This window comes from Populus euphratica, unplaced genomic scaffold (genome assembly GCF_000495115.2).
Source record: "Populus euphratica unplaced genomic scaffold, PopEup_1.0 scaffold86.1, whole genome shotgun sequence".
Lineage (NCBI taxonomy): Eukaryota > Viridiplantae > Streptophyta > Magnoliopsida > Malpighiales > Salicaceae > Populus > Populus euphratica.
Window position 1 is genome coordinate 1067439 of NW_011499880.1, and position 12450 is coordinate 1079888.

Sequence of the window (12450 nt, forward strand, 5' to 3'; positions counted from 1 at the left end):
CGAAAAGGTGTATGAAAGAGACATAACAAAAATAAAGGTTGTGTTAACATGTGAATGTTTTTTTAATATTATTTTTTTATTTTTTTTTATAAATTAAACTCTATTTAAAATTCAAATTAATACCCTCAAATTTTTTTTAATGAATTGAATTAAATTTATAGTTTTCCAAATAGATTGGAACTAATTCCCTAACCAATTTTGTTTTTTAACCAGTTATTATAACATTAAATTTGAATTTTGCAATTATTTTCCTAATTTAATTTTTCCTTTCCTCATTAAAAAAGATTTTATTTTGATAATTATTTTTTTTCTATACCAGCTTCTATTTTATGTTGAGGAGGGTGATTTATTGATTTCATTTATCATGTTAACAATTAAAGTAGATTTGATTTAATTGGACGCCAAATACTAGGAAGTAAAGTGAGTTTTTTTATTATTTAGTTTTCAAAAAACATTTTGAAAAGAAAAAAATTAAAAAAATATTTCCCCCTAGTTTGTTAAAAATAACTAAATATTAATGTATGTGTGCATAATTATAAAAGATAAGAAAGGACGGATTTTATTTTTAATTTTATTTATTTCTATTTCCTAAGAGGAAACGAAAAGAAGGAATAAAATGCGGTGAGCGTGGATCGAACACGCGACCTTCAGATCTTCAGTCTGACGCTCTCCCAACTGAGCTATCCCCGCTGATGTGCAGTGGAAGTACTTATATTTAATATCATTCAATTTAATAAAGGTGCTCGAAAAATCAGGCGCGGAGTAAAGGAGTCAAACACCATACAGCTCCTGATTGGCTAACTTGGTTTGAAAATAAAAGATACAATGGAGATAAAGTTTTTGAAATATTTTTTATTTTAAAATATATTCAAATAATTTTTTATTTTTAAAAAAATATTTTTAATATTAATATATTAAAACAATTGAAAAATGTATAATAATTAATTTTAAATAATAAAAATTTAAAAATATATAATTTAAACTACGCACACCAAATAAATATTCCTTTTAAGTTTACATGACAAAGAAGATTGAAGACTGCATCGATTATACAGATCGAGGTTGAAATGTTTTTGTTCAACGCAGAAGGTGCACTAATCTGTCTTGGGTGACTTTGCTTCCGGACTAAACGACTGGGAGCTCCGGTTCTCCGCAACTCGTCCCATTACTCATTAATTATTACTCATTAACATATATTAAAACCCTAGCTATTTCACTAAGCAATCAACACTAAAATGCCAAGGTATTTTACAATTCGGTATTTAATATTTTTTTTATAATTTTATTTTTTAGTATTAAATTTAAAAAATATTAAAATTTATAATTTATTTCGATTCAATTTTTTAATAGTAAATTTGTTAGGAATTGTGCTTTATTTTTTTTTTAATTTGATTTCTATAGTGTTATTAGAATCTCATGATCGAGGTGTGGGTTAGTCTAGTTGTCTCGATATTTTTTTTATTTAATATTTATCTTAATTTTTTTATTTAATATTATATTGATTGAAAATTATGCTTCATAATTTATTTTAATTTGTTTTCTATGAAGTTATTCTAGTTTCATGAGTTAGGTCACAAGTTTGATTTGTTTACTCGAGTGGTTTTTTAGTATTTTTTTAATTGATTTTTTTTCAAATTTATCTTTCAACATTAAATTAATTAGAAATTGAGCTTCATAATTTTTTTTAATTTTTTTCTATACGATTATCATGGTTTCATGATTAAAATTTAGTAGATTAACCTAGATTGATTTGACTTAGTTTTTTAATTAAAATTTATTTTTATTTTTATTTTTTAATATTGAGTTTATTGATAATGAAACTTAATGTTATTATTTTTATTTGTTGTATGCAACGTTATTAGGACCTCATTATTTGGATTGAATATTTAAAAAATTAATTTGAGTTGCTCCGTGTAAATTCAATTAAATATATTATATTATCATCTTAATATTTTTTTTAAAAAAAATATCATGTTGATTTTTTTAGTTAAATTATATTTTTATTAGTTATTAAAATTATTTTTAAATCTATAAAATTAACTATATCACCTCAGTATAATTTATTTATTTATTATTGCAAATGGATCATACCCACGACATCACGCAAACAAATATACAGGAAAAAAAATATAAAGGAGCACTCAATCACTTCATTCCCATTGAAAGTGTGGCCTGAGCGGAAATAGGATTATCATGCCTGAGGAGTCATTTTCATTTCATGCGACTCTGAGATATCGATGTAGGTCACTTCTTGATATTTATTTTTATCTTCTCTTGTTCATGTGTTTTTTCTTCTTATAATAACATGTTTTTTTTTTATTAGTAGAATGACTTATTGAACAAAAACTAATGGCAAAAAAAAAAATATTCTTCAAAATTCTAATGACTTGAATTGAAGAGCAACAAACTAATCTTTTTAATCAAGAACACCATTTCCTAGTTTATGTTTTTTTTTTCCTTTTACGTTTTGGATAAAAAATGTTTTTTTTATCATAAACATTGTTTTTTATAATAAAAAAAGTAATGTGCTTTTGAAAGTAAATTTCCTTAAAAAATAAGAAATCATTAATCAATTATTTTTACATACTGGTATAAATAAATATAAGAAAATTATATAAAAATATACTATAAATATAGAATAAATATTCTATTCTTATTGAATATTAATTATTCTGTTGTTTAAAAAAGTATAAATATCATAATAATATATAATTATTTATAAAATAATTATAAATATTAACATAAAAATACTAATATTCTTAAAAGTCTAAATGCATTTGGGTCTCTAAGAAAGGGCCTTGATGCATGTCCCTAATTACTAAGTCCAACTAAGCATGTATCTAAAAGACTTGAAATTAAATAAAATGATTATTTTTATTTTATTTTAGGGAAAAAATATTATCTTTTTTTGGCAAAGGTGGACAAAATTAGACAAATAAATTAAATAAAAAAATAATAGTTATATAAAAAATTAAAAAGACTTGAAAATAAACTATTTCTAATAATTAATTCATGATACTATTATTTTGTGAACACAAGCTATTATTTTTATTTTCTCTTGTTAATATCATCATAATAAGATGATACCTCAATTCCTTTTCTTCACAAATGAATAAGATTTATGGATTATAAAAACTCTATGAATCTTTTAATGAACACAAGCTCACAATTTTTTTCGTTACTATATATTTATTTTCAAAATCTCTTTCTAAAATATTATTATATTTTCTCTGAAAAAAATACTTATTTGAGTATCGATGAATCCCTAAATCCATAAAACAAAGACTTTTTATTGGTTTCAGCTATCAATTATCATGATGAATAAGAATGGATTAGATTGCTAAAATTAAAAAATTAATCAATTATCTAACACATAATTTTTTCTTATAGACATTACAAGTTTTCTCTTTTATATTTATTTTTAGGTAAAGTCCTGCTAAGTTGTGGTGGACATTTTATTTTGAATCAAATTAAAATTAATTTTTTAAAGTTATTTAATTGAACTGAGCTGAAAATTGATTCAAACCAACTAATATTAATTTGGTTTGACTCAATTTTTTTTTTATTTAAACCAAAATTATTTTACAACACCAGAAAAAACCCAATTCCCTGTTGTCCTCGCAATAACATCTCAAAGAAGATCTAAACTAAGCTAAACAGTGCATGAATGACAAGCTCCGGTCTTCTCTTATCCACTGTAATTTTCATTATTGCAACTAACTTGACTCCTGGTATAGCTCGTAGTAAACATAGAGGAGTAGTTGTCCTTCATTCGAGCGAATCTTTTTACTTTAGAAAGATACACCCCCACCCCTGAATCCATATGTTTTGAGGTCCCGTGAGAAATTAAAAGCAAAAGTAAGGACGTGCATGCCTTTGATTGCGAGGACAGTGATGCATAGTGCTTAACACTCGTGAAGCATGGATGAGGAGGAGGCAAATCTGTGAAGGACGGGAGACATAGAGAGTAGAGGGAAGGGGGAGGCTACTTTTGTCTTAGCCTCTTAGGGAATACGGATTTAGGTCTAGGGTTAGACAAAAACCCTCTTAGGTTTAGGGTTAAAATCCATTCCAATTGGATAGAAAAATGAATTTCGGTTTCTGCTGCGCAACTTTTTGCGTGAAAAAGTCATGGTTGATAAGACAACTGATCATGGATCCATCATTCTCAAATCTCAAACACTCCGATTTGGGCACTGGCATGGTGCTCCGGCAAGAGCCCGTAATAGCTAAGAATCTTAACCGATATGATGTCAAGATTTCTTCTGGGGTCCAGGTCCGCTGTAATGGACCTCAAACCTTATATTCTTACCCAGCGAATATTAAGCCTTTCTATTACAGCATGCATGGTTCATCCTCGTTCTGTCTATGACTCAGACTACATTTTTGCTCTCCTTTCCACAACCTTCTCGAAGAGGATCCAACCATCTGGGTCTTGTCCTTTTTTGTCTTTCAATTATTATCAGCTAGCGTGAGTGGTTTTGCTACTTTCATCCTTGTACCTGAAGGATTTGATCTTTTTTAAGGTTTTTTTGCTGCCATTTATTTGGTTGCTTTTGATGAAGCTTTTTCTCTGTTCGTTTCGTTGACCTTGTTTTGTTGGAATATTTATCTGTTATAATTATCCTTATTATGGTAAGTATCATAATTTATATCGATGAAAACAATCTAAATCATAAAACATTATGTTAATTTTGAGACTTTGCTTTGCTTTAAGCTACAAGTTATATGATATCAACAGTAAACTCCTTTTGGCTTAACAATGTCTCCCTGCATTTGTATACATGCTCTTCAATCTCCCTCTTTTGTATCTATATTTTATTTAATGCTGGTTATTGAGAGATATGCCATTGGTGTTTTTAATGTACGTGTGGCATTCTATGTCTAAATTCTGTATCATTGCCTGACACATTGCTTTGCTTTAGTTTCATTAGACATTCTCCATCATTCCATCATCATTAGTTCTTTACTAAATAGCAGGTGCCCACTTTATATCGTGGATCAACTATTTTTTTTTTAATATAAAAAAAATTAAAATTCTAGTTATTTAATAAATTCAGCTAATTCAATAACACAAATAAATAAAATATAATGATAATAAATAAAAAAATTAACAATGAAAAAAAGGTTAAAAAAACCCGACCCAAGCCCAATTAGTTTAGCACACAAAATATATAACTTGATCATGTCACCGAAATAATCTCATTGAAAGAAAACTGAATAAAACTATGAAATTTGATTATCAAACAATCTAATATTAAAGGGCGAGATAATCCAGATCATTTTAAAAATCTATGAAAAATCTAAGAGAGAGCGTATAAAAAAGTAACGGAGTCCAGTCTTTAATTAAATATACACTAAAGGATGAAACTGAAATCTAGAAAAATATCCAAAACTTGGGTTAGTGTTCTAAATCATAATGTTAACCCCCTAGCCTAAAATCTATAAAACAATGATAAATAATGTAATCTTAAACATAAAAATATTAAATTTAAAGGAGAAATTATTATGATTAGGGTGCAAGTTCCTAATAAATTAACTTTAAAATCTCAAACAAAATAAAATAATTAATACCTTGAATTAATAGGAAATAACATGAAGGACAATTAGGAGTGATATTGCCGTAATTAAAATAAAAATATCCCTCACTTATCTTTGAAAGGCCTCTTACCAAGGGAGAAAAGAAAACTTAAAAATATTTTTTTTTATTTTTTTTATGTTTCTCTCAAAAATTTAGTTTCGGGAAGTGATTCATGTAATTTGTCATACCCTCCTTGCGGGACACGGGAACACTTTCCTGGATGTGTCCTTGATATAATCTTTGGTTGGATAAAGAAGTCATCATCCAGTATTATAATTACTAAAAACATTACTAATCTTTTCAATATTCGAGGCAAGATGCTGGTTATGTAAAGAAAAGGTATTAACATTCGGCCCTAATATACCTTATTTGAGGTAAGTGCATTGTTTTTTTCTTTTTGTTTGCTATAGTTTTATGTTTTTATCAATCTACTATGATGAGTTTGTTATGATAAATAAATCTTAGTTTTCTAGGTCAAGAACTTGGTTGAGAATGGTGAAATGTCTTCAATTATCATTGATTTTTTTTTCATGGTTAAATTAGATTTTGCTACCGCATCATTCCAACTAAAATTTCTTGTGATTTTTTATTTTTATATTAGAAGTGAATGAGTTGTATTATTCTCAATGATATTTTTTATATATACAGTTTTTTATCCTTATATTAAAATGAGTAATAATAAAATATTATTCATCGTAATATTTTAGATATTAACTACCCTTATAGGTTCTTTTATTTTTATATTAAAAATAAATAATACATTCTTGCAATAATGAATTATTATCTCTAATAATATTTTGAATATTAACTTTTTTATAGAATTTTTATTCTTATATTAAAATGAATAATATATTCTTATCAAAATTAAATTTTTAATGATCCAGAGATAAAGATGAAGCTTTGTATCAATGAGAATGAGCCTCACGGTACTTGGAATAGGAGGAGATGATGAAGGCCAGTTATAATGGTTTTTTTTTTTTTGGTTCTTTTATATGTGGTGGCTAGGTTTAGGTATAATGGGGTTTAGGATTTAAATCTCTTGATTATTATTATTATTATTATTATATAAATTTTCCAAAATGTAAGAAGCACCCTAAATTGACTTCTTCTTCTTTTCAAACAAAACCAAATCACATATTAAACTAAATTCAATTGAAAATATATTATAATTATTGTGTTCGAAATAGAATACTAAAGCATAAAATTTAATTCAATTATACTACTTGAAATACCTGTGTAAATGAATTAAATTGACAATCTTAACAATTTTGCTCTAATTTTAGAAATCATTTTTGTTACATAAATTACATTTATTTTGTTACAGGACACTCATATTTATTTAAAATAACTAATATTGTATTTCTTTCAAGTTGCCTCATTTTACCTCCAATTCAATATAATTAATTAAAGTATTAATAGGGGCTTGAAATTCATAAATATGCTAAGGTATAATTTACAGGCCCGTACTAGATAATCAAAGGAAATTATGATAGCAATGCAAGAAATGATTTTAGTTGGCAATACCTATTGTTACTCGACCTAAAACACATTTATGCCATTTTTGTTCCTATATACTAGTTATAATTTTAAATGCTACTTTTTAATCTCTATTTATTTTAAATTTATACCCATTCATGCATCAATCAACCATCATCCATGTATATTACCAAAAAAGCTCATCGTCATATGATGGCCACTGGAGGCTTACATAGTCGTTAACTTCAGGGCCCGTGGGATTAGTCGTGGTGCGCGCAAGCTGGCCCGGACACCCACGTTAATCTAAAAAAAACCATCATCATCCACATATAATTGGCTGAGTAAAACGAAACGTAAAAGACAAGAAATGAAAAGAAAGATTCGAGCAAAAACATTAAAAAAAAGAGAGGAAAGATTAATAACATACATTACTAGAAACAAAGATATTTTGATGAAGATTGATGCCAAGTAGAGAAAGACAGGATGTTATGCTGCCCTAAAAGGTGTATGAAAGAGACATAACAAAAATAAAGGTTGTGTTAACATGTGAATGTTTTTTTAATATTATTTTTTTATTTTTTTTTATAAATTAAACTCTATTTAAAATTCAAATTAATACCCTCAAATTTTTTTTAATGAATTGAATTAAATTTATAGTTTTCCAAATAGATTGGAACTAATTCCCTTAATTAAAAGTAAATGAGTTTTTTTTTTAATCAAGCTTACCATGCTAACAAAAAAAATTAAAGAGATGAGCTCCCTAACCAATTTTGTTTTTTAACCAGTTATTATAACATTAAATTTGAATTTTGCAATTATTTTCCTAATTTAATTTTTCCTTTCCTCATTAAAAAAGATTTTATTTTGATAATTATTTTTTTTTCTATACCAGCTTCTATTTTATGTTGAGGAGGGTGATTTATTAATTTCATTTATCATGTTAAAAATTAAAGTAGATTTGATTTAATTGGACGCCAAATACTAGGATGTAAAATGAGTTTTTTTTTATTATTTAGGTTTCAAAAAACATTTTGAAAAGAAAAAAGTTAAAAAAATATTCCCCCCTAGTTTCTTACATATAACTAAATATTAATGTATATGTGCATAATTATAAAAGATAAGAAAGGACGGATTTTATTTTTAATTTTATTTATTTCTATTTCCTAAGAGGAAACGAAAAGAAGGAATAAAATGCGGTGAGCGTGGATCGAACACGCGACCTTCAGATCTTCAGTCTGACGCTCTCCCAACTGAGCTATCCCCGCTGATGTGCTCCTCAATCACTTATATATAATATGATTCAATTTAATAAAGGTGCTCGAAAATTCCGTTAAATCGGGCGCGGAGTAAAGGAGTCGAACTCCATACAGCTCCTGATTGGCTAACTTGGTTCGAAAATAAACCAATTGAGATGCAATTGGGATAAAGTTCTTGAAATGTTTTTTATTTTAAAATATATTCAAATAATTTTTTTATTTAAAAAAAATCATTTTTAATATTAATATATTAAAACAATTGAAAAATATATAAAAATTAATTTTCAATAATAAAAATTTAAAAATACATAATTTAAACCACGCACACCAAATAAATATTCCTTTTAAGTTTACATGACAAAGAAGATTGAAGACTGCATCGATTATACAGATCGAGGTTGAAATGTTTTTGTTCAACGCAGAAGGTGCACTAATCTGTCTTGGGTGACTTTGCTTCCGGACTAAACGACTGGGTGCCCTAGTTCTTCGTAACTCGTCCCATTACTCATTAATTATTATTAATTAACATATATTAAAACCCTAGCTATTTCACTAAGCGATCAACACTAAAATGCCCAGGTATTTTACAATTCGGTATTTAATATTTTTTTATAATTTTATTTTTAATATTAAATCTAAAAGATATTAAAATTTATAATTTAATTCTATTCAATTTTTTAATAATGAATTAGTTGGGAATTGTGTTTTTTTTTAAAAAAAAAATTGATTTTTATGGTGTTAGTAGAATCTCATTACTGAGACGTGGGTTAGCCTGGTTGTCTCGAGATTTTTTATTTAATTTTTATTTTTATTTTATTATTTAATATGAGGTTAATTGAGAATTATATTTAATAATTTATTTTAATTTACTTTTTATGAGGTTATCTTAACCTCATAAGTTATGTCACAAGTTTGGTTTGTTTATTCGAGTGGTTTTTCTGTATTTTAATTTATTCTTCAATATTAGGGTAATTGAACATTCATAATTTTTTTTAATTTTTTTATATATGATTATTATGGTCTCATGATTAAAGTTTAATATATTAATCTAAATTGATTTGATTTATTTTTCTAATTAAAATTTATTTTTAATTTTATTATTTAAAATTGAGTTTATTAACAATTACACTTAATATTATTATTTTTATTTATTTTATACAACGGTACCAAATTAATTTAAGTTAATCTATGTAAATCCAAGCAAACCTATTATATTATTGTTTTAATATTTTTTTAAAAAATATTTTTTTAATTTTTTTAGTTAAATTATATTTTTATTAGTTATTAAAATTATCTTTAAATCTATAAAATTGACTATATCATCTCTGCATAATTTATTTATTTATTATCGCAAACAATTATACAGGAAAAAAAATCTAAACGAGCACTCAATCACTTCATTCCCATTGAAAGTGTGGCCTGAGCGGAAATAGGCATATCATGCCTGAGGAGTCATTTTCATTTCATGCGACTCTGAGATATCGATGTAAGTCACTTTTTGATATTTATTTTTATGCAGCTATATGGAAATTAAAACAGATATTTGTAACAAAGGTGATGATTAAAATTCTAGAGGAAAAAAAAATTAGTCAAAATTGTTCATGTGTTTTTTTTTCTTATAATAACATTTTTTTTTATTAGTAGCATGACTTATTGAACAAAAACTAATGGCAAAAAAAAAGAAAAAATCTTCAAAATTCTTGAATTGAAGAGCAACAAACTAATCTTTTTAATCAAGAACACCATTTCCTTGTTTGTGTTTTTTTTTTTTACTTTTACATTTTGGATAAAAAATGTTTTTTTATCATAAACATTGTTTTTTATAATAAAAAAAGTAATGTGCTTGTGAAAGTAAATTTCCTTAAAAATTAAGAAATCATTAATCAATTATTTTTACGTACTGGTATAAATAAATATAAGAAAATTATATAAAAATATACTATAAAAATAGAATAAATATTGTATTCTTATTGAATATTAATTATTCTATTGTTTAAAAAAGTATAAATATCATAATAGTATATAATTATTTATAAAATAATTATAAATATTAACATAAAAAATACTAATATTCTTAAAAGTCTAAATGCATTTGGCTCTCTAGGAAAGGGCCTTGATGCATGGCCCTAATTAATAAGTTTAAGTAAGACTTGAAATTAAATAAAATGATTATTTTTATTTTGTTTTAGGGAAAAAAATATTATCTTTTTTGGTAAAGGTGGACAAAATTAGTCAAATAAATTAAATAAAAAGATAATGATTGTATAAAAAAATTAAAAAGACTTGAAAATAAATTATTTCTAATAATTAATTAATGATACTAACCATGATAATCAACTTAATTCAAGTTTTGTGATAAGAAAAATAACAGTGAGTATAAATAAGATGAAAGTTATTTTTATAAATATAATAATTATATTAGAGACTAAACGATTATTTTTATTTTATGTTTTCTTTGTTTGGGTTCTTATTGTTTGTTTATATCTACTATTTCATAGATGTTTATATTGCAATAAAAGTTTTATATTAATAATTCAACATCTTTTATACATGTTATTGTTGCCTAAAATTCATGTTTTAAAAAAAATAGGATCATGATCTAACAATTCATGGATTCAGATATGTATTGAATTAAGTACATGTGAATCTAGCTAATTATTAGACTTGATATTTCTAAACTCAACTACATATTAAGCTCAAATATTTATGAGTTTAGCAGATTGCTAGACTCAACATCTCTAGTTTCAATGTTTCGTCAATCCTAAATAGATATAAAACTAATGACTTTTCTAGGTCTTTTAGTGTGATCCAAGACTCTGTTTATTTTTTGCTCATAAACCTTTACATCAAGGGTACTCATCTCTCTACATTCCTAAGCATATAAAAATCTTAAAAATAAATTATCATTCATCCTTCATTAATGATGTATAAGGGATATTTATCCGTTTTTAATGCATGTGTTATATATATTTTCTCTTGTTAATATCATCATGATAAAATGATACTTCAGTTTCTCTTCTTCACAAATAGATAAGATTTATGGATTATAAACACTCTATGAATCTTTCAATGAACACAAGTTTACAATTTTCTTTCGTTACTGTGTATTTATTTTCAAAATCTCTCTTTAAAATATTATTATATTTTCTTTGAAAAAAATACTTATTTGAGAATCAATGAATCCCTAAATTCATAAAGAAAACTTTTTACTGGTTTTAGCTATCAATTATTATGATGAATAAAAATGAATTAGATTGTTAAAATTAAGAAATTAATTAATTATCTAACATATAATTTTTTTTTATAAATTACTTGAAGATTTTGCAATATCATCCTACATATAATTTATTATCCTACATATAATTTATTAGTATTCAGACCCCTTTTCCAATTAAAAAGAATATCAAATGAAAGATAAAGGAACTATTGTTAGATTGCCATAAAAGATGTGTTAGTTATCTATTCCCTCGTAAAATAGTTTTTCTATTTCATATTTAAGTTTTAGATCTTCAATACATATATGTAAACAAAAATATTATATGTTTTTTAGACGTTCTTAATATGATATATAATTTTTTTTTGTTTTCTATATTAAAAATTCTTTTTTATTCTGGTTGACTTTTCAAATTAGAAAGTTTTTTAGTAAAATAATATTTTTATCTTTGTAAAAAAAATGAATTATCGTACCAATTATTTATTTACCATTAATTTAATATTAATTAGGAAAAAACATAATTTTTTTATTAAAACTTGATAATATTATTAAATAATCTTTTATCTTATAATATTATTAATCTAAATTAGGAAAAACAACACTAATTATGTGCGGAGTCTGTATCATAACATGAAGTTAACACCAAAAAAAAAAAAAAGTCGAACTACACATGCAAAAAAAATAAATCAAACTTTACTTAATTTGCAATAAATAAATAGAACATCAATAAAATAAAGCCATTAACCATTCTCAAAAGCGAATGCTTTGAACATGAAAAGAAAAAAAAATTAACATAATGAATAACCAACCTTTTCAGGTGGAACTGCAGAGGACAAAAACTTGGAATGGAAATGAACTTCAGCCACCACCATATAATTCAACCAATATAGTACCACCACCACCACCATTCACCTTGCTTCTAC

At 25.1% G+C, this 12450-nt stretch overlaps 2 non-coding genes across 2 annotated transcripts; both read right to left on the reverse strand.

Annotated features, from left to right (window-relative positions):
- Window positions 1-617: 617 nt before the first annotated feature.
- TRNAF-GAA (transfer RNA phenylalanine (anticodon GAA)) lies at window positions 618-690 on the reverse strand. The gene has a single exon. It is a non-coding gene; the product is annotated as a tRNA-Phe (tRNA).
- A 7559-nt stretch (window positions 691-8249) lies between these two features.
- On the reverse strand, window positions 8250-8322 carry TRNAF-GAA (transfer RNA phenylalanine (anticodon GAA)). Its single transcript has one exon. It is a non-coding gene; the product is annotated as a tRNA-Phe (tRNA).
- Window positions 8323-12450: the final 4128 nt, after the last annotated feature.